The 22,856-nt window shown below is 49.1% G+C and overlaps 1 protein-coding gene across 3 annotated transcripts in view; it reads left to right on the top strand.

Annotated features, from left to right (window-relative positions):
- Nucleotides 1-57: 57 nt before the first annotated feature.
- Nucleotides 58-22,856, top strand: part of CPNE4 (copine 4) — a 1,444,425-nt gene continuing 1,421,626 nt past the window's right edge. For all 3 annotated transcript variants that reach the window (XM_086942069.1, XM_086942068.1, XM_086942067.1), the window contains exon 1: nucleotides 58-409. The gene's annotated coding sequence lies outside the window, so the exon portion shown is untranslated. The remainder of the gene's footprint in view (nucleotides 410-22,856) is intronic.

The following is a 22,856-nucleotide window of genomic DNA, read 5'->3' as shown; positions in this document are numbered from 1 at the left end:
TGAGCTCCGGGCTGGCAGCGGCTGCTCCTCAGTCTGGACTAAGCCTGGGAAGCGGAGCTGGGATTTCTCTACTCGGAGCCGCGATTTCCGAGCCACACGGGCACCGACCTCCACTTTTTTTTTATTGCTTCCTCCTATCTGCCCCCTCCCCATCCTCGCCGCCCACCGCCTCCCCCCCTGGCACCCGCGCCCCCAAGATAACTCACTGCTCACCCCTTCCCATCACTGATGCACTGAAGGATGGAGCCAGGGTCCCCGCGAGGACCAAACTCTTCTCCAGCCGCCGGCAGCAGCCTGGTCACCGTCAGCTGGAGCTAAAAAAAGACGGGAGGGAGCCACGACCTAGGATTTTTCCTGCAAGCAGCCGGAGCCGGCGCCCGCACTTTTCCCATTGGTGATTTGCACGCAGGTAGGTTCGGAAACCGCTTCCTTTCTGCATGACTGTGAAGGGTGTCTGTGGACGCGATGTTCTGGCGCCTCCAACTTCTAGAGCCATCTGCGTTTCTCGAGCTCGTCCCTGGGTGCACTTTAGTGCCGTCAGATGATGCTGTGACAGCTTCCCTGCGCTATCAGGCGTACAGAGAACGTGGCGCGCGCGCTTCCCACCCACAGAGAGTGTGGTGCCTGCACTTACTTCCAGAACCAGAGGTGAGTGCACTTTGCACCTCCACAGTGTGTGGCGCCTGCACTTACTTCCAGAACCAGAGGTGACTGCACTTTGCACTCCCAGAGAGTGTGGCGCCTGCACTTACTTCCAGAACCAGAGGTGACTGCACTTTCCACCTCCAGAGAGTGTGGCGCTTGCACTTACTTCCAGAACCAGAGGTGACTGCACTTTGCATTCCCAGAGAGTGTGGCGCCTGGGCTTACTTCCAGAACCAGAGGTGTCTGTACTTTCCACCTCCAGAGAGTGTATTATCTGCGCTTACTTCCAGAACCAGAGGTGTCTGCACTTTCCGCCTCCAGAGTGTGTGTATGCACTTAGTCACTTCCGGAACCAGAGGTGTCTGTACCTTTCCACCCCCAGAGAGTGTGTTCACTACACTTACTTCCAGAACCAGAGGTGACTGCACTTTCCACCTCCAGAGAGTGTGGTGTCTTCACTTACTTCCAGAACCAGAGGTGCCTGCACTTTCCACCTCCAGAGAGTGTGTTATCTGCATTTACATAAAGAATCATAGGTGTCCGCACTTTCCCCCTCCAGAGAGCGTGTTGTCTGCACTTACTTCCAGAACCAGAGGTGTCTACACCTTTCTACCGCAAGAGAGTGTGTTATCTGCGCTTACTTCCAGAACCAGAGGTGTCTGCACTTTCCACCTGCAGAGAGTGTGCTGCCTACACTTACTTACAGAACCAGAGGTGTCTGCACTTTCCACCCCCAGTGGGTGTGTTGTCTGCGCTTACTTCCAGAACCAAAGGTACCTGCAACCGGAAAGGGTATACAACCTTTACAACAAAACTTTTACAACGCACTACCATTACAACGCAGTCATTACAGCGCAAACCATTACAACGCATTGCGCTGGGGGCGCTCTAGAATAGGGAATAAGTTTAATTTACTATCCAACACCTTCCCTAGTGTCCACGGGGACTGGAGTTGGAATGGTAAATTAAACTTTTCACTATCCAGCACCCCAAAGCGCTATGCGTTGTAAAGGCATGCGTTGTAAAAACTGCGTTGTAAAGGCATGCGTGGTAAAAGCATGCGTTGTAACGTCATACATCCGCACTTTTCACCTCTGAGAGTGTGTAATCTGTATTTACTTAAAGAACCAGAGGTTTCTGCATTTTCCACCTCGAGAGAGCGTATCGTATGCACTTACTTCCTGAACCAGAGGTGTCTGCACCTTTCCACCTCCAGAGAGTGTGTTATCTGCACCTACTTTCAGGACAAGAGGTGTCTGCACTTTCCGCCTCCAGAGAGTGTGTTATCTGCACTTACTTTCAGAACCAGAGGTGTCTGCACTTTCCGCCTCCAGAGAGTGTGCTGTTTGCACTTACATTCAGAACCAGAGGTGTCTGCACTTTACACCTCCAGAGAGTGTGCTGTTTGCACTTACTTTCAGAACGAGAGTTGTCTGCACTTTCCACCTACAGAGACTGCACTAACTCACTTCCAGAACCAGCGGTGCCTGCCCCTTTCCACCTTCAGACAGTGTGGTGTATGCACTTCCAGAATTGATTGTGTCTGCACTTTCCACCCCCAAAGAGTGTGTTGTCTACTCTTACTTATAGATCCAGAGGTGTCTGCACTTTTTTACCTTCAGAGAGTATGGTGGCTGCATTTACTTCTAGCACCTGAGGTTATTACACCTCCCCACCTCTAGAGAGAGTAGCATCTGCATTTACTCACTTCCAGAACCGGAGGTGTCTCGGCCTTTCTGCCGCCAGAGAGTGTGGCGTCTGCACTTACTTCCAGCACCTGAAGGGATTGCACCTTCCCACCTCTAAGTGTGGTGTCTGCACTTCGCTTCCAGAACCAGAGGTGCCTGCACGGTCCACCTCCAGTCTGTGTGGTGTCTGCACTTCCAGAATCATATGTGTCTGCACTTTCCATCTCCAGAGAGTGTGTTGTCTGCACTTACTCACTTCTAGAACCAGAGGTGTCTCCACTTTTGTTTTACCTCTAGAGAGTGTGGTGGCTGCACCTACTCACTTCCAGAACCAGAAGTGTCTGCGACTTTCCGCCTCCAGGGAGTGTGGCGTCTGCACTTACTCACTTCCAGAACCAGAGGTGTCTGCCCCGTCCCACCTCCAAATAGAAGAGTGTCTGCACTCGCGCCTTCAGTTTTCCAACTTCACAGAAAATGGTGTCTGCACTTTCCCACCCCGAGCGGGAGTGATGCGAATCTTCCCTTCCGCCAGAGGGCGCAGTGCCTGCACTTTACCACCCGAGCGGGAGCGATGCGAAGCTTCCTTTCTTCCAGAGGGCGCAGTGCCTGCACTTTACTACCCCGAGCGGAAGTGATGCGAAGCTTCCCTGCTTCCAGTGGGAGCAGTGCCTGCACTTTCCCACCCCGAGCGGGAGTGATGCGAAGCTTCCCTGCTTCTAGTGGGAGCAGTACCTGCACTTTACCACCCCGAGCGGGAGTGATGCGAAGCTTCCCTTCCTCCAGAGGGCGCAGTGCCTGCACTTTTTCCACCCCGAGCGGGAGTGATGTGAAGCTTCCCTTCCTCCAGAGGGCGCAGTGCCTGCACTTTACCACCCCGAGCGGGAGTGATGCGAAGCTTCCCTGCCTCCAGTGGGAGCAGTACCTGCACTTTACCACCTCCAGAGAAAGCGCCGTCAGTGCTTTGCTGGCATCCTGGATCGTGTCCCCATTTTGCTTCTTTCAGAAAGAGTCAGTTTTGCTCTCCGTCTCCCCACAAAGTGGTATCTGCACTTCAGCACGTCTGGAAAGAGAAGGACATGTGTCTGCACTTGTGCACCTCCAACGTGAACATGTCCTTCCACCAAGAGAGGCGCTGCACTTTTCCACCATCTGAATTAGTGATGCATTCACTCTTTATACCCCAAGGAGTGTAGTGAATGCACTTTCACACATCCACAGTGAAACACGCTGGTAAGTTCCTTCCTCAAAGAGTAGAGCAGAAGCACTTTCCCAACTCCATTGCGAGAGGTGAAGGTGCTCTCTCCCCTGCTAAGAGTAAGCTGCCGATCTCCCCACATCGAGTGCAGTACATGCACTACCTCACTATTGTAGTGAGATGTGCTGCAACTTCCCCCTCCAAAGAGACATGCGATACTGCACTATTGTAGTGATATGTGCTGCAACTCCCCCCTGCAGCAATGCAAGCGCTTCCTCACTATTATAGTGAGATGTGCTGCAACTTCCCCCTCCAAAGAGACATGTGATACTGCACTATTGTAGTGATATGTGCTGCACCTTCCCCCTGCAGCAATGCAAGCGCTGCCTCACTATTATAGTGAGATGTGCTGCAACTTCCCCCTCCAAAGAGACATGTGATACTGCACTATTGTAGTGATATGTGCTGCAACCCCCCCTGCAGCAATGCAAGCGCTGCCTCATGATTATAGTGATATGTGATGCAACTTCCCACAACAAAGATAAATACACTGCCTCATGATTATAGAGATATGTGCTGTACCTTGCCTCTCCAAAGATACATTCACTGCCTCACTATTGTAGTGATATGTGCTGCAACTTCCTCCTGCAACAATGCATGCACTGCCTCGTTATAGTGATATGTGCTTTAACTTGCTCCTGCAAAGGTACATGCGCTGCCTCACTATTGTAGTGATATGTGCTGTAAGTTGCCCCTCCAACGATGCGTACAGTGCCTCACTATTGTAGGGATGCTCCTCCCCCATACTGAGACTGCTGCTCACTCACTCACCTCGAGAACCAGAGAGTGTAGTACTTGCACTGCCTCACTATTGTAGTGCTATGTGCTAGGACGCCCTTCTCCGGAGATGGTTGCTCACTCTCTCACCTCGAGAGAGTGTGTAGTACATGCACCGTCTTACTACCATAGTGATATGTGCTGGAGCTTCCTCCTTCAGAAATGGCTACTCACGCCAGAGACTGATGTTCACTGTCCCACCTTCAGAGAGTGCAGTACAATGCACTGCCTCACTTCTATAGTGAACTGTGAGAGGGCAGTACAATGCACCGCCTCACTACTATAGTGAACTGTGAGAGGGCAGTACAATGCACTGCCTCAATACTATAGTGAACTGTGCGGGAGGCTCCGCCTCCAGAGACTGATGTTCACTGTCTCACCTTCAGAGAGTGCAGTACAATGCACTGCCTCACTTCTATAGTGAACTGTGAGAGGGCAGTACAATGCACCGCCTCACTACTATAGTGAACTGTGAGAGGGCAGTACAATGCACTGCCTCACTACTATAGTAAACTGTGCGGGAGGCTCCGCCTCCAGAGACTGATGTTCACTGTCCCACCTTCAGAGAGGGCAGTACAATGCACTGCCTCACTACTATAGTGATATCTACTGGAAAGTCCACCCCCAGACACTTGCAGTTTGCGGTCTCCAGTGAGAGTGCAGTGCATGCACTTTTTTTCTCCTGACAGTGCAGCACATGCAGTGTTTGATCTCTTTACGGAGGGGTGCCGGTCTGTTCTTGCCTCCTGGAAGTGCAGGCCTTGCACTTTCACACGTCCTAACAGAGAGGTGTTGGTCTGTTCTTGCCTCCTGGAAGTGCAGGCCTTGCACTTTCACACGTCCTAACAGGGGGGTGCTGGTCCGTTCCTGCCTCCAGGAAGTGCAGTCCTTGCACTTTCACACGTCCTAACAGAGAGGTGCTGGTCCGTTCCTGCCTCCAGGAAGCGGGTGCTTGCACTTTCACACGTCCTAACAGGGGGGTGCTGGTCCGTTCCTGCCTCCAGGAAGTGCAGTCCTTGCACTTTCACACGTCCTAACAGAGGGGTGCTGGTCCGTTCCTGCCTCCAGGAAGTGCAGTCCTGGCACTTTCACACGTCCTAACAGAGAGGTGCTGGTCCGTTCCTGCCTCCAGGAAGTGCAGTCCTCGCACTTTCACACGTCCTAACAGAGAGGTGCTGGTCCTTCCCTGCCTCCAGGAAGTGTAGTCCTTGCACTTTCACACGTCCTAACAGAGAGGTGCTGGTCTGTTCCTGCCTCTGGAAGTGCAGTCTGTGCACTTTCACACGTCCTAACAGAGATGTGCTGGTCTGTTCCTGCCTCTGGAAGTGCAGTCTGTGCACTTTCACACGTCCTAACAGAGAGGTGCTGGTCTGTTCCTGCCTCTGGAAGTGCAGTCCGTGCACTTTCACACGTCCTAACAGAGAGGTGCTGGTCCGTTCCTGCCTCCTGGAAGTGCAGTCCTTGCACTTTCACACGTCCTAACAGAGAGGTGCTGGTCCGTTCCTGCCTCCTGGAAGTGCAGTCCTCGCACTTTCACAGCTCAGAACAGAGAGGTGCTGGTCCTTCCCTGCCTCCAGGAAGTGTAGTCCTTGCACTTTCACACGTCCTAACAGAGAGGTGCTGGTCTGTTCCTGCCTCTGGAAGTGCAGTCTGTGCACTTTCACACGTCCTAACAGAGAGGTGCTGGTCTGTTCCTGCCTCTGGAAGTGCAGTCCTTGCACTTTCACACGTCCTAACAGAGGGGTGCTGGTCCGTTCCTGCCTCCAGGAAGTGCAGTCCTTGCACTTCCACACGTCCTAACAGAGAGGTGCTGGTCCTTCCCTGCCTCCAGGAAGTGTAGTCCTTGCACTTTCACACGTCCTAACAGAGAGGTGCTGATCTGTTCCTGCCTCTGGAAGTGCAGTCTGTGCACTTTCACACGTCCTAACAGAGAGGTGCTGGTCTGTTCCTGCCTCCAGGAAGTGCAGTCCTTGCACTTTCACACGTCCTAACAGAGAGGTGCTGGTCTGTTCCTGCCTCTGGAAGTGCAGTCTGTGCACTTTCACACGTCCTAACAGAGAGGTGCTGGTCTGTTCCTGCCTCTGGAAGTGCAGTCCTTGCACTTTCACACGTCCTAACAGAGAGGTGCTGGTCCGTTCCTGCCTCCTGGAAGTGCAGTCCTCGCACTTTCACAGCTCAGAACAGAGTGGTGCTGGTCCGTTCCTGCCTCCAGGAAGTGCAGTCCTTGCACTTTCACACGTCCTAACAGAGAGGTGCTGGTCTGTTCCTGCCTCTGGAAGTGCAGTCTGTGCACTTTCACACGTCCTAACAGAGAGGTGCTGGTCTGTTCCTGCCTCTGGAAGTGCAGTCCTTGCACTTTCACACGTCCTAACAGAGAGGTGCTGGTCCTTCCCTGCCTCCTGGAAGTGCAGTCCTTGCACTTTCACACGTCCTAACAGAGAGGTGCTGGTCCTTCCCTGCCTCCTGGAAGTGTAGTCCTTGCACTTTCACACGTCCTAACAGAGAGGTGCTGGTCTGTTCCTGCCTCTGGAAGTGCAGTCTGTGCACTTTCACACGTCCTAACAGAGAGGTGCTGGTCCTTCCCTGCCTCCTGGAAGTGTAGTCCTTGCACTTTCACACGTCCTAACAGAGAGGTGCTGGTCCGTTCCTGCCTCCTGGAAGTGCAGTCCTCGCACTTTCACACGTCCTAACAGAGAGGTGCTGGTCTGTTCCTGCCTCTGGAAGTGCAGTCCGTGCACTTTCACACGTCCTAAACGAGAGGTGCTGGTCCGTTCCTGCCTCCTGGAAGTGCAGTCCTTGCACTTTCACACGTCCTAACAGAGAGGTGCTGGTCTGTTCCTGCCTCTGGAAGTGCAGTCCTTCCACTTTCACACGTCCTAACAGAGAGGTGCTGGTCCTTCCCTGCCTCCAGGAAGTGTAGTCCTTGCACTTTCACACGTCCTAACAGAGAGGTGCTGGTCTGTTCCTGCCTCTGGAAGTGCAGTCTGTGCACTTTCACACGTCCTAACAGAGAGGTGCTGGTCTGTTCCTGCCTCTGGAAGTGCAGTCCTTGCACTTTCACACGTCCTAACAGAGGGGTGCTGGTCCGTTCCTGCCTCCAGGAAGTGCAGACCTTGCACTTTCACACGTCCTAACAGAGAGGTGCTGGTCCTTCCCTGCCTCCAGGAAGTGTAGTCCTTGCACTTTCACACGTCCTAACAGAGAGGTGCTGGTCTGTTCCTGCCTCTGGAAGTGCAGTCTGTGCACTTTCACACGTCCTAACAGAGAGGTGCTGGTCTGTTCCTGCCTCTGGAAGTGCAGTCCTTGCACTTTCACACGTCCTAACAGAGAGGTGCTGGTCTGTTCCTGCATCTGGAAGTGCAGTCCGTGCACTTTCACACGTCCTAACAGAGAGGTGCTGGTCCGTTCCTGCCTCCAGGAAGTGCAGTCCTTGCACTTTCACACGTCCTAACAGAGAGGTGCTGGTCCTTCCCTGCCTCCAGGAAGTGTAGTCCTTGCACTTTCACACGTCCTAACAGAGAGGTGCTGGTCTGTTCCTGCCTCTGGAAGTGCAGTCTGTGCACTTTCACACGTCCTAACAGAGAGGTGCTGGTCTGTTCCTGCCTCTGGAAGTGCAGTCCTTGCACTTTCACACGTCCTAACAGAGAGGTGCTGGTCTGTTCCTGCCTCTGGAAGTGCAGTCTGTGCACTTTCACACGTCCTAACAGAGAGGTGCTGGTCTGTTCCTGCCTATGGAAGTGCAGTCCTTGCACTTTCACAGCTCAGAACAGAGAGGTGCTGGTCCGTTCCTGCCTCTGGAAGTGCAGTCCTTGCACTTTCACACGTCCTAACAGAGAGGTGCTGGTCTGTTCCTGCCTCTGGAAGTGCAGTCCTTGCACTTTCACACGTCCTAACAGAGAGGTGCTGGTCCGTTCCTGCCTCTGGAAGTGCAGTCCTTGCACTTTCACACGTCCTAACAGAGAGGTGCTGGTCTGTTCCTGCCTCTGGAAGTGCAGTCCTTGCACTTTCACACGTCCTAACAGAGAGGTGCTGGTCTGTTCCTGCCTCTGGAAGTGCAGTCCGTGCACTTTCACACGTCCTAACAGAGGGGTGCTGGTCCGTTCCTGCCTCCTGGAAGTGCAGTCCTTGCACTTTCACACGTCCTAACAGAGAGGTGCTGGTCTGTTCCTGCCTCTGGAAGTGCAGTCCGTGCACTTTCACACGTCCTAACAGAGAGGTGCTGGTCCGTTCCTGCCTCCTGGAAGTGCAGTCCTTGCACTTTCACAGCTCAGAACAGAGAGGTGCTGGCCCTTCCGTTCCTCCTGACAAAGCACTTCATGCACTTTTTTTTACCTGCGTATGGAGATGTGCTGCTCTTTTCCTACCTCCAGATGTTGTAGTGAATTCACTTTCTCACATCCATTGAGGGAGAGGTGCGTGTCCTTTCTTACCTCTAGATGTTGTAGTGAATGCACTTTGTCGCCTCCACTGTCAGAGCGGTGCTGCTCGTTTCCTACCTCCAGATGTTGTAGTGAAATCACTTTCTCGCCTCCACTGTCACAACGGTGCTGCCCTTTTCCTACCTCCAGATGTTGTAGTGAATGCACTTTCTCGCCTCCACTGTCAGAGCGGTGCTGCTCTTTTCCTACCTCCAGATGTTGTAGTACATGCACTTTCTCACATCCATTGAGAGAGAGCTGATTTCCCTTTATTACCTCCAGATGGTGTGGTGATTCACTTTCTCACCTCCATTAAGAGAGAGGTGCTTGTCCTGAGAGGGGTGGATACTTCCTCGCCTTCTGAAATCAAGGGGCCCCCGTTTCCCCACCTCCGCCTCAAGAGTGGGCAGTCTGCTGCTTTACTACCTCCCGAAAAAGCAATGCCTCTAATGTTCCACCTCCAGTCACAGCGGTGATTGCACTTTGCCACCTCTGCACCTCGACCAAGGGCGGTGCCTGCACTTTCCAACCCCCAGGCGGTGAAGTGCACCATTCACACCTTCTCGCAGGGCGGGTCTGTATTCGCCCACTTTCAGAGGGTTGTGTTCCTCTGCGCCTCCTGCACTTCTTCACCTACGAAGAACGTATTGCACCTCTGCACTTCCACATAGGGTGGTACCTGCACTTCCCCACCTCTAAAGAGCATTGTGTATATCTGCAACACCAATTAGGGTGATACGTGTGCCCCCTTGCCTCCGGCTGAATGGTGCCTGCCTCTGCGCCTCCACGCACGCGAGTGCATGCACTTTTACACCCGCAGAAAGCGAGGCGCACCAATGCACCCGCAAGAAGGGTAGTGTCTACGCAGCTCAACTCCCTGGCCTAGACGGATGTAGCCCTTTCACATCCCAATGAAGCGAGGCGCCCCTCTACACCCCCAGAGAGGGTAGCTTCTTCGCGTCTTCGCGTCCCTAGGCGGATGTAGCGCTTGCACTTTCACACCTCGAAGCAAAGCGCTGCCTGCAGCTTCCTCCCTGTTAACGGTAACAGTGTCCGCGCTGCCTGTAACCCGACCCTCACAGCTCGACGCCGGAGGGTGACCCGGGCGAGGTACCGGGAGTTTCTCAGTGTCACGGAGGATGTGAAAGTCATTTAACAGGCACCACAAACCCGTGTTTCCAAACTGCATCCCTTGGCACGTGGACTGGAAGGCGCACAGCAGAGCGTCTCTGATCGCTTCTGGGCGGAGGTTAACCCTGTCTGTCCCTCCACCCCGTATCGTATTGTTCTCTTTTCCTGCGGCGAGAGGATTCATATTTCACCGATGCTGCTGACCTGGGTTTTTCAACGATCAATAGGCTATTTTTGCATCTCCTTATGCGCGAGCAGATGGGCCGCCTCCCTCGCGCAGGTCCCTGGTCACAACACGTCATCCGTGAAAGCCCCGTTTCCTCGACCGTCTAGTAGTGTTCATTCAACCTGGTCTTAAATCACTCCCTATTGGGCAGGTAAAGGAGCGGGGCGCGGCACGTGCTTCTCTGTGCCCAGGATCACGCGTGGCGCTCTAGCGGGGAAGCTGGCACTCTGACCTCAGGTTGCATGAACTTCACACTGATGCAAGAACGCGGCCAATGCTCATTAGTACCACTGTTGGTGTTTGTGTAACAGGGAGACGAGGAAATACACGGAGATTGTTTCACCAGGGAAAACAGAAGAGCACAGAAAAATAGAAACTTTTATCGCACATTATTTTAAATAATAATTAATTAAACTTGTAATGACGTTTTCAACAAAGAAGTTTGCTTCGTCAATAACCTCTTAAAAATGAAGAGATGTGGTTTTGAGTTATTTTGCTTCTTTCTTGTTAAGGAGTAGAACAAACTGCCCCCCCCCCCCCAAATGTTACATTCACATTTCACCTTTTTATGGAGTATAAACCTGTGTTTGTTGAATTCCTTTATTATGTTAACACGTCACGTTTTACTCAGTTTTTTTCCCTGGTGCACACATTGTTATGTAATATGGAATGGAAGCAAAAAACTCCTTTTTGTTCCACCCCCTAAAGGACAGGGTGCAAAGAGATTCAAACGCCATAGGCTGCACTTTGACACCAGTGTTAAATATACATATTCATTCGCCTCCTCCAGGCCCCTCCCCAGAGTTTGGATCCCAGCTTCCCCACTGGGGCGCATTGTGTGATACTGAGCACATCGATCTCTTTGTGCATGTTCCAATTCCCTCAAAAAGTAATCCTGCAGTGATTCAAAGCTGGGTGAAGACTGGAGAGATATATATGCACCTGGGCTCTTAAACGTCAGGGGCTGTGACGAGGAACAGGCTCACAGGGTGCAAAGCTTCTGCGATCAGACAATTACTGGGTTAGAAAAGAGGGGTTAGCGGATCACCCAGTCTCCTGAACCGTTGCCATCTTAGATTGGTTTTGCCTGGTTTGTCACAAGCAGGCTGCTGATTCGCCTGTAGTACATCCCCACCTTACAAGTATATGTTTTGTCGCCATCTACTGAACTGCTGAGGCAAAGATTCCATTGTTTCCAGTGGCATTTAGGGAATGGTTGTTGTTGTCTAGTGTTGCTTATGGCTTTCCGTTAGTAATGACTAATTAGTAGAATTCCCTATGAATCGCACCTCTGTGCACATCGGTGCAACATCCACAATCCAGCAGAAAAGATGTGTAACTGCCCCTGCCCCCCCCTATAATCTTCTCTGGTGATGGCAGACTCCATTACATGCAACACCACGAGAAAGTATCTATCTATCTATCTATCTATCTATCTATCTATCTATCTATCTATCTATCTATCTATCTATCTATCTATCTATCTATCTATCTATCTATCTATCTATCTATCTATCTATCTATCTGTCTGTCTGTCTGTCTGTCTGTCTGTCTGTCTGTCTGTCTGTCTGTCTGTCTGTCTGTCTGTCTGTCTGTCTGTCTGTCTGTCTGTCTACCTACCTACCTACCTACCTACCTACCTACCTACCTACCTATCTATCTATCTATCTATCTATCTATCTATCTATCTATCTATCTATCTATCTATCTATCTATCTATCTATCTATCTATCTATCTATCTATCTATCTATCTATCTATCTATCTATCTGTCTGTCTGTCTGTCTGTCTGTCTGTCTGTCTGTCTGTCTGTCTGTCTGTCTGTCTGTCTGTCTGTCTGTCTGTCTACCTACCTACCTACCTACCTATCTATCTATCTATCTATCTATCTATCTATCTATCTATCTATCTATCTATCTATCTATCTATCTATCTATCTATCTATCTATCTATCTATCTATCTATCTATCTATCTATCTATCTATCTATCTATCTATCTATCTATCTTTCCACGCATATATATTGCATACATCCTCACGCACGCCTACAAAGCTCTCCACGACCGAGGACCTGCCTACCTCAACCACCTACTGAACTTCCACCAACCCACTAGACACCTGCACTCTTTTTTACTCGGCCCCACCCCCACTCCCATCCCCGCAGCCACAGCAGTGGCTGCTCCTTCTCCTCCATCGCAGCAAAGACCTGGGACGAACTCCCTTCCAGCTCCCTACAGCCTTTCCTTGCAGACTTCAGAAAGAGGCTCGAGACCTGGCTCTTCGACAGAGACACAGCGCCCAGACACCCCTAGGGGAGACAGTGGTGCGCTTTACAAATGCTGTTTTATATATATATATATATATATATATATATATTGACTTAGTGCGACTTTTAAGGCCACGTCTATACATGGGGGGGAGAAAGTTTGGAGTCCTTTTATCCTGAAATAAATTATGGTGCTAAATGATGCTATTTTTGTCACCACTATCGAGCTGTTGCGATGTCACAATGAGAGACTATAGTAGTGTGTAGCTGTGCTGTAGCATTAGTGTCAAAACATGCAGTCTTTGGCCCACAGAAGTGGCTTTTGATCTTGGCTTCTCCTACGTGGCTGAAAGGATGTGATCTTGAGCAAATCACTCATTATCCTTTAAACACCACAGTTTCTAACATTCTTGATGCTTGGGATGGGGTTTATTTTCATTGTGTGAGTGTTCCATACATTGTGTACACCAGGGCTTTTTGTGGGCCGGGTCTCACCGGTGTTGAGCACCTGCAGTTTTTTTAAGGGGGCCTCGAAACGGGTCACTTGTGGGCTCTGTTTTGTGCCCTGGCACAGGCGGTCCATTTTTTCCGGGACTGCAGTGACAGCAGGCACATCATGTATGCATGCTCACACTGCTCAAATTTCACTAAAAGAGAAGTTACAGCATGACGTCATGCCAGGTGAGCCTTTAGGGGAAGGGAAATCCTTTAAAGAGAGTCATTTTCTCCCTGGATTTCCCTTCTCTTTGAAACTCAGGAGCAGCAACATCTGTGGTGTCACCAGGGCTTTAAGTGGACGATTTTCAATATTATATACAAGCCATAGTTGCTGCTTATTTACCTTATGCAACTAACAACCATTGACAAAGTCAATAGTCCTGACTTGTTCGTGTTATGATGTTACTTGTTGTATCATATATCTGGATGCAATGACAGAAACAGCAAAATACAAGTCGGGCGGCACACCATGCTAAGCACAGATTTTTCTGCTGATGTGTTTTAAGCCCCGCCCTTAATTACATTGGCCACGCCCATTTGAGAGACCCCCCCCCCAGTTTTTTCATCCCACTTAAAGCCTTGGTGTGCATTACTGCATTGTGTAACCGAGTGGGTATGGAACCACCTGGGTAAGGGGGCAACTGTTCGACATCCTAAGCATCAGCACAGGCTCTTAATTCAACCATTAAACCACCATAAAACAAATATGAATCTACAGTGATTCTGACAGAATAGCATGCTGGGTTGTCGGTTTGATATTATATACGAAGTCAAAAGTGTGTCTGGAACCATACATAATGTTAAATCAACAGAATATCTGTAATGTGACTGAATGGTCTACTTTATAAAGTATAGTAAACCAACGCATGTAACCACCAGCAACTATAGGTGAGATCCAATATCCAGAGATGGATTACCATCAAAATCTTGTTGGTGATCTAGTTTTCTCATCTGGTCATCCACAGGGCTAGGCTGGTGTGTCTCTAGATCAATGAGACTACAACCAAGACCGCCTGTGAGGACTGGGGTCACTCCCGCAGTCGCTAGTTGACCACGCGTGGGTTCACCAATTGGAACAAGGTGCAGTGCAAAGAGTGAAGGTGTAAAAAAAGAAGTGAGATTAAAACGGAATAGAGAGCTCACAGTGTAGAAACTTTAATGACTGTAGAGCCTCTTTCAATTTAAAATCCAGAACAGCGCAAAAACAGCAGTATAAACAAATGACTGCTTAAGGGCCGACATGTTTCTGCCAGTAGGGGATATACTCCCTTGGCTTTCCTCAGGGCCTCTGTTCTTAAAAACTTTTGCTACTGCAAGTGTTAAACAAACTCAAACCAATGCATAAATCAAATACAGTGACATATTTTAAAGGATATATTCCTATTCCTCCATGTCAGCTGGTGTGTAAATCACCCTTCTTGACAGGGGAAATTACCTCACCTCACCTGGACCAAGCTCAGAGTAAGGGAGGCCACGCTCTATCAGTCGTTGCCCCAAGCTGTGTCTGAGGCTGGGGGAGGCCAATCTCTGGATATTGGATCTCACCTATAGTTGCTGGTGGTTACATGCGGTGGTTTACTATACTTAATAAACTAGACCATTCAGTCACATTACAGATATTCTCTTGATTTAACATTATGTATTTTTCCAGACACACTTTTGTCTTTGTGTTAGACCCCCAGGTTTCTTGTATTTAGATATTGTATAGCAGGGGATAATAACCTGGGTAGGTCTTTAAATTTTCCCGTAGACCCTCCAACCCCCGTTTTTGTTTTATTATATACGAAGTTACAATGTAACCAGCGCAGTTTCATTAACTCCGCTCAGCCCAAGTGCCATCTGTCGAAGATCAGCGTGCGCCTGTGGTTTCCCGGGATCACGCTGACGCAGCTGCTCCCGGGCGTCCTATCAATCCTGTGCTTGGAGGAGGCCATGAGCTGTTTCACAGTCTGCAACACTACCTGAAGGGTGCTGGTCTGTCTCCCTGAATCACAAAATAGAGCCCCTTGGGAACCCGGTGACGTGCATCTGTAAGGCAGCTCAGTGAGCTAAGCGCCCGCTGTGTTCACACTGCAGTTCACATTTTAACGCCGACTTCGTCGTCCATATTTACGAGGTCGATAGAATATTAATTCTTGAGCTGGGGTGAATGCTAGATATTAATTCAGTAAAAAAAGACCCCTTTGGTTACGTGTGTGCGATTACTTTCATAGAATCTATGAAAAAACGGAAATTCTCGTGTTGTCTCAGAAATGGAAGAACCGAAGTGGGCGGGGTGATTTAATGAATGCGTTTTTTTAATTGGGCTATTTAATGACAATAACATACTTTAAAGCAAGGTATACCTGCTGCAGTGGCTGCTTGCAGCACACAGGTAAATCCGGGGACTCCCTCACATCAAGGGGCAGATTTACAGGGGAAACAATACTTACAACACAACTTTTACAACGCAACATCCATGCCATTACAACCAACCATTGCAACGCATACCACTACAACGCATACCACTACAACGCATGTCATTACAACGCAGTCATTACAACGCATACCATTACAACGCATATCTTCACTATCCAACACTTACCCTACTGTTGCACCCCCTGGAGTTAGAATAGTAATTTTTACCCCTACGCTATCCAACACTTTCCCTACTGTTGCACTCTTTGGAGTGGGAATAGTAATTTTTACCCCTACGCTATCCAACACTTTCCCTACTGTTGCACCCCCTGGAGTTAGAATAGTAATTTTTACCCCTACACTATCCAATGCTTTCCCTACTGTTGCACCCCCTGGAGTTAGAATAGTAATTTTTACCTCTACACTATCCAACACTTACCCTACTGTTGCACCCCCCTGGAGTTAGAATAGTAATTTTTACCCCTACACTATCCAATACTTACCATACATGCAATGTAGTGGTATGCGTTGTAAATGTAGTATGCGTTGTAGTGGAATGCGTTGTAAAGGTAGTTTCAAAGAATTTGTTGTAATGGCATGCGTTGTAATGGAATGCGTTATAATGGATGTTGCGGTGTAAAAAATGCGTTGTAAAGGTATGCATTGTAAAAGCATGCGTTGTAACGACATACATCCGATTTACAGTAACGGGCGCATCCCTGCATATCAGCAGGGATGCGCCAGTTATTGAGCGTCACGGCTCCGCCATCATGGATGCGCCGCATTTACAATGCGCGCACCATGGGGCAAAAATGGACAGATGCATGACGTATCTGCTGCCGTAAAGGTGGTGCATTGCTGGAGTTGCGTCGCAAGCGCGATGCAGGCTCCAGCAAGGCTCTGGGGTGCCCTATCCTTAAAATGCTGCGTCAATCCTTACGCCTGTTTAAAGCAGGCGCAGGATTTTGATGCAGTATGGCCTTAAAAGTGGCTGAGTGAAATCTTTCACTCAGCCACTTTTATGAGGCGTTCCTGCGCCGGAACGTCCCCCCCCCCGCCCCGGAATGCCTACATGTGGCGCAGGGCTTTACAACGTGATGTATCTCCCAGATGCGTCACATTGTAAGTACCCCGCACCATGGCGCTGGCTTTGCGCTGCCGCTGCGTCACAAACGTGACGCAACGGCGGCGTAAAAGAGGCACAAGGGGCTTGTAAATCTGCCCCTGAGTTTTCACTCCCCACTGCCTCCACCAGGGATGGGCCACACTGAGGGGGAGGAGTCTGAGATATTTACTCCTTGGATACCCAGGCAGTGGGCAGGGCACCTAAGTCGTGCCTCTGCCACTAGCAGCTGAGTTCATTTTGTAGCAGTAGAGCCCCCCCCCCATCTCCTTGGGTACTTAGGGACCCCAATGCAGCCCCTGTGGCGAGGGGCCCCACCGTTCACAATGCCCTGCACAAGCCCCGTGTCTGTCTCTGAGATGGCATAGCACACCATTGAGTATCTGTAAGGCACTATTCAACGCTCATTAAAAACATACAGCGCCACGAAGCCTCTTTCTATGGGTGGGCTGCTGCCTGCCAAGGGTATGAGGCAGTTTCTGCATTCAGAGGTTGCCCACGTCTCATATCTGAGGAGTTACCTCGGCTAGTTATTGAACCTCACATTGGGTGCTGTTTCTGCATAGTTCACCCCTTAAAGGCAGGCACTGAAACCCCAGGGGTCAGAAACCATTGCACGGGCACTATGCACTGTGCTCTATTCCCAAAGCCTCGACAAGAGGTACAATTTGCGATAGAAATAATACATTCCCGGTGCCTGCTACAGGGTTCAGATGTGGTCCAATGGACACACTTCCCGCTCTATCCAGGGACCTGGTCTTCGAGTCCTGGCGTCCCCATCCGAGCATATGGTGTGATCCTTCACATATCAATTCCCTGGGGCCCGATTTTCCCATCTGTCCAAAGCTGGAGCTTGCGTAAGTTAAGTGCCTGATTCAGAGCTGCAGACTCTCCCGGGAACTGCCACGAAACCACACCCAAATACTTCACTGTATTTATGTTTATATCACATGGGTATTTATTTCGCATGCACCTAGTTAAGAGTAACAGAGAGTGTTACAATATGTAGGTTACTGGTGAGCGATCGAACTTGTGTACCTCAAACAGGCGCTAAACAATTGCTTCGTATTTTTTGTAACTTTTGGGCACAAGGAGATGGAGTGATATGCCCAAAATCACACGGTTTGAATTAAGCAATGAGGCCAGGATTCAAACCTAGGTCCCCAGTTCAATGTACCCTTACGCATATCCTTATGGACTGCGTATTTTGTCTGGCAAATCGAATCGAGTTTTTAAGACCTCTGTTCTTTAAATATGATGTTCTTCATAGGAAGAAAGCGGCGGATCGGGTTTTATGATCCGTCAAACATAATTTTAAAGATGAAATGTAATGGGTTGGGGGCGGGCAGCTAGGAGGGGGGCTTTTTTAAAGGTATTGTTAAGTATGCTTTTTAGAATGTTTTTAGGACAAATGTGAATCTGAACACCTGACACCCAAAAACTTCACTGTATTTATGTTTATATCACATGTGTATTTATTTCGCATGCACCTAGCTAAGAGCAACAGAGAGTGTTACAATATGTAAGTTACTGGTGAGCGATCAAACTTGTGATTTGCCGAAAATAACACGGTGATGAATTAAGCAAGGAGGCCAGGATTCAAATCTAGGTCCCCAAGATGCCAAGCCGCCCACTCTAGCCATTACAGCACACCTCCTCCTTCTCTGGTTTGTACATAGCAACCCCCACATTGAAACTATCCATATGTGGTATGATATCAGAGCAGGAAATTCACAATCTGCAAACCTTGCTCTCACCTGCCCTCCTGCCTCGACCCCCTATGACCCTCTTTCAGCCTCACTTGATAGTCTGTCTTGTTCTAGCGGGGGTGGGAGGGGGTGTGGGGGGGGGGGGGCGGGGCAGGCCCATCCAAACACGCGGCCTCTTCCCAGTCAGAGTAGGGGCAATGGACGTTGCACCTGTTAAGTGCTTCCTCCACTTAACAGGTGCGCTGTCCAAAGCCTCTCCTGCCATGGCTGAGAGGGCCGAGGTCCTGTTTGGATGTGCCTGCCCCCCCCCCCCCCCCCCACTCCCTCCCTGAACATGATGTGTTTTAGTTTGTTTACAATCATTTTCAGTCAGGGGTCACTGTAGAACCTCTAGAAGACCTTTAACGTGCTTTGTTTGTATAATGAGTGTTTTTAATATGTAACAATAACGGGAAAAGAACGCCCTTTGCACCTCAGCTATGGCTGTTACTGTCTGGGGGTTCTGAGAGTGCATGTATTTCAGTCCGCGTGCAATACGAAAAAGTGATGTATATATATAGTAAAACATGGCATGAATTATACTATTCAGATAGTGGCAGTGCATTCCTCTTTGGATGAGGGAATCATGAATGCCGTCCCATAGGGTGTGAGTTAAAGTTCAACGTATGGGTTACTCGGCCACAAACATGGCAGCTATCCTGCCCACCCTATCACAATTGTAAATGTGAATGTAGTTGAGCTTATATAGCACACAGCTACCCTCAGTGGGTTTCCCGGCGCTTGCTTAGGGAACCCATCCTGGTATTTCCCTGTGAGATAACCCCGGCAGGGTATCCACAAGGTGAAAGCCAGGCATCCCGCCACAAAGAGCCGTTGTGGAGATTAAGCAAGCTATTGCCCAGAGTCGCAGAGTGTGAACCCGTGAATCGAGAAGGTACCGGAGCGAGAATTATCGAGTCCGTGGAATTTTTGAGCCCAAGACCAGCCGAGGCGGGGAATTGAACCCTGGTCCAGGGCCGATCTCAGCTTCCAGGTCTGCCGCCTCTAACCCCTGAGCCACACTTCTCCACACTTCTAATGCACTTATAATATGGTGGATGGGATATGCGTCACGTTTGTGATGGAGTAGCTGTCCATCGAACGCTTAAGCAGGCCCTTAATGTGGGGTTGCAAGGCTTACTAGCGTATGTTTGTCTGTCTGTTCTATCCAGGTGCTTTCGTAAAGCAGATAACCAGTTATCTCAGGTAAGAGGTTGTGCTGGGCTGACTTCACTCTCACCAGAACGGCAGGGTGACAAATGTGTGCATTTCATACTCTGATATCTTGTTACCGCTCCCGTGGCCCATCCAGATAAAAAATCCCAGATCTGGGCCTGCTGTCTTGTCTCTCTGTTGTATAGCGCTGAATTGCTTTTATAGATAGGCTTTCCCTCCACAATATTGTTTGCGTTTACATAGCTCCAACTGCCATTGTTAAAGGGTCGTAGCACACAGATCTGGGAAGATTACACGGCTTAATTTGTGATGATGCTTGCAGGCGGTGGGCACCGGCAACTCTGTTTGACTTAGGGGCATATTATCAAGCACGGCGTTAACTTCTATGGGAATTCACAAGGGCGTATTATCAAGCCCATTATCGCCGCTTTAGCAGCAGTTTTCTGCCGCTAAAGCAGCGATAATGTTAACGCCGTTTCTTGATAATATGCCCCTTAGTTTCTCATCATAAGACTTCGAGTTAGAAAAAGAGTGAGAAAGGTGGAAAATGTGGAAGGAAGAAGAAAGAAGGGAAAACAGGAATAAAGGGAGAAAACAGCGATTAAAAATAACCAGCGAGCAAACTGAAGAGACAGGAAGTGTTGGGTGGTGGAAGAAAGAGGCACAAGGTGGCACCAGGTCTTGGCATGGCAACCAGCACTCAGTAGAGCCAGAGGTGGGATGCTACGAAAAACTCGAGGCACGTGTACTTAATAATTTTTTTCTTTTACAAAGGCAAACACCCGGACTATCGATAGTTCCATGTATCTTAAGAAGGTGAACATATTGCATAAAACACCCCCAAATTTCAGCTGCCGGGAAGAAACAAAGGCCTCAAGAATTTTGCGTTTCTGGCTTGTGCTGAGCGCGAGGCTGGTGCGCGCCACAGAACATTGGCCTCTCTGCGCCTGACTGAAAATTAATTGTGGCTGCACAGTTGGCCTACATCAGAAGCCTGTCACAGCATGTGTCATTCCTTGGAAACAGCTCCGTGAGAGGGCTTCCAACATTGTCTGTGTGAAGCAGGCATTCAGTCACACTTAGTTTAAATTTAGATTGCTGGGAGGTCAAAGGCCTGTGACGTAGGCAGCGAATAAAGCAAGGCCAGTGACGCAGACATTTCGAACAAGGGGGCATATTACCAAGCAATAGCGATAATTATCGCTATTGCTTGGTTAGAGACAAAAATTTACCGCCGAGCTGCGGCGATTTTTACCGCAAATAAACCTTGGTATTACCAAGGTTTATCGCAAATGCGATAAAAATCGCCGCAATTCATGAATATCGCTGAAAAGTCAGTGATATTCATGCATTACCGAGCTAATGCTCTTAGCCATGTTATCCACCTCCCATTGGATAACATGGCTAAGAACTGCTTAGGGCAGGTGTTAGCTTTTGGAGATATTCGCGCTTAGCGCGAATATCTCCAAAAGTTGGTAATAGGAGATAGCGATGTTAGCGACTGTTTTTAGTCGCTAACATCTTGGCAAGCCCACTTTGCATGGTGTTAGCGACAGCTAGGTAATAGGGAGATCATTTTATCTCCGCTTTCTTGGCTTCTAAAGCCAAAAAAGCGGAGATAAACCCCCTTGATAATATGCCCCCAGGACTCATCTTTGAGAGTATTGCATTTATGCCTGTTTAGAAGTTTCCTTTTTCACAAAAAAAATCAAGGGAATTCAGAAAATAATTCCCATAAATAGCTATTAAGCTGTTAAACTAATCCTTTATGCTCAGGTGCCCTGACGCTAGGACCCTGTGTCCAGTAGGGTTGAGGGTGGAAATGCTCGAAATAATGAAATTAGGCAACACATTTTTTCAAAACTCTGGGGCATATTATCAAGGACCGGTGTTAAAATTATCGCCGTTTTATCGGCAGGAAACTGCCGATAAAACAGCGATAATATGCTTGTTAATATGGCCTTGTGAATTCCCATAGAAGCCCATGTTCTTGTGTTAACATGGGCTTCTATGGCAATTAACAAGGACGTATTATCAAGCCCATTATCGCCGTTTTATCGGCAGTTTCCTGCCGAAAAAACGGCGATCATTTTAACACTGGTTCTTGATAATATGCCCCCTTGTCCTTTGTGGGTGGGAAATCCTATGGCTGGAAATCTGAAGAATGTGCCGATAGCGCAGTTGAATTTTCGCCTCAGCGAAGTCAGGCGAATTTGGGAAACTTTGTTCGCCTTCGCCAAGGCGAAGTTTCCTGACATCTCCCGACTTTGCAGGCGAGTGGAAAACCTACACTCTCCCACAATGCAAAGCTTTTCCGTTCTTGAAAGAAATGTGACTGAAAGGTTTTCAGTTGTGAGGGTGTGCGGAGGGTCAGACTTACGCAGTCCAGTCAAGTGACGTCAATGGAATGTATTACACTGGGTGGAGCACAGAGGCTCATTCCAGCTGTGGGGTTATACTCAGGGCCACTGGAATTATGCGGCAGGTTTGGATTATGCAGCAAGAAAAGGCAAATTATGTGGCCTGATGTGGCATGTTTTTAAATGGTATTGCTCATTCTTTTGTACTTTTTACACTTGCTTAACACTGGGTATTGGGTGCACCTCATAGAACTAGTTTAATACTCAAATATAGCAATAAGCAAACAGAAAAGTGACCAGTCAACCTTTTCAAAAGGCCTGCCATTGCACGTTAACACATGCCACTGCGGTAACTTTTGAACCTTTTGATCTAGAAAAAAATTGTTTTTTATGTTAAAATCTGCAGATTATGTAGCAGATAATGGATTATAACCATACGTGGAGAACTCTGCTTCGCCCGCGGAGTGTGTGGATTTTTGATTACTCCGCTTTCCGCGGAGAACGCGGAGTAGATAAATATCTGCACACTCCGCAGCGGAGCGGAGTTGATCAGCCTCCGCCTCCACCTCCTATTCAGAATGAATTAAAAGTACATGGAAGATAAAAGAAAAAAGACTTACCTTCGCTGCGGCGTCACCAGGCTGCCGTCCTCCTCTTCTTTGCTGTCTCAGGGTAATCTGCGCATGCGCATTTTTTGCAAGAAATGCGCGGGTGCGCGCGCATGCGCAGATCACCCGGAAATGCAAAAGAAGAGGAGGATGGCAGGCCGGGGACACTGTAGTGAAGGCAAGTCGTTTTTCTTTAGTCTTTCATGTACTTTTAAATAATTCTTAATAGGGGGGTGGAGGCGGGAGGCGGAGCGGGGTTCCACAGAGTTTGTCCCCAACTCCGTGGACCTCCGCGTAGTCCCACTCCGCCAACTCCGCCCAGCAAATGCAGCAAATCTATAATTGTGCGAAAATCACTGCGGCTGCACAATGGCATGATTCCAATGGCCCTGGTTATACTAATGCTAGTGCAGTGGCAACAGAATCTTCATTTCCACTGTGCCTTTCTGTCCTAATTTTAACTTTTAAAACACACTTTTTTTTTCACCCTCCAGCATGTTTGCTTTATTTAAAATAAGTGCAGCTTAAGTTTTTGGGAAGCT

This window comes from Lissotriton vulgaris, chromosome 10, assembly GCF_964263255.1.
Source record: "Lissotriton vulgaris chromosome 10, aLisVul1.2, whole genome shotgun sequence".
Lineage (NCBI taxonomy): Eukaryota > Metazoa > Chordata > Amphibia > Caudata > Salamandridae > Lissotriton > Lissotriton vulgaris.
The sequence above is the reverse complement of the archived record's forward strand: the minus strand, read 5'-3'. Positions and strand labels throughout refer to the sequence as shown.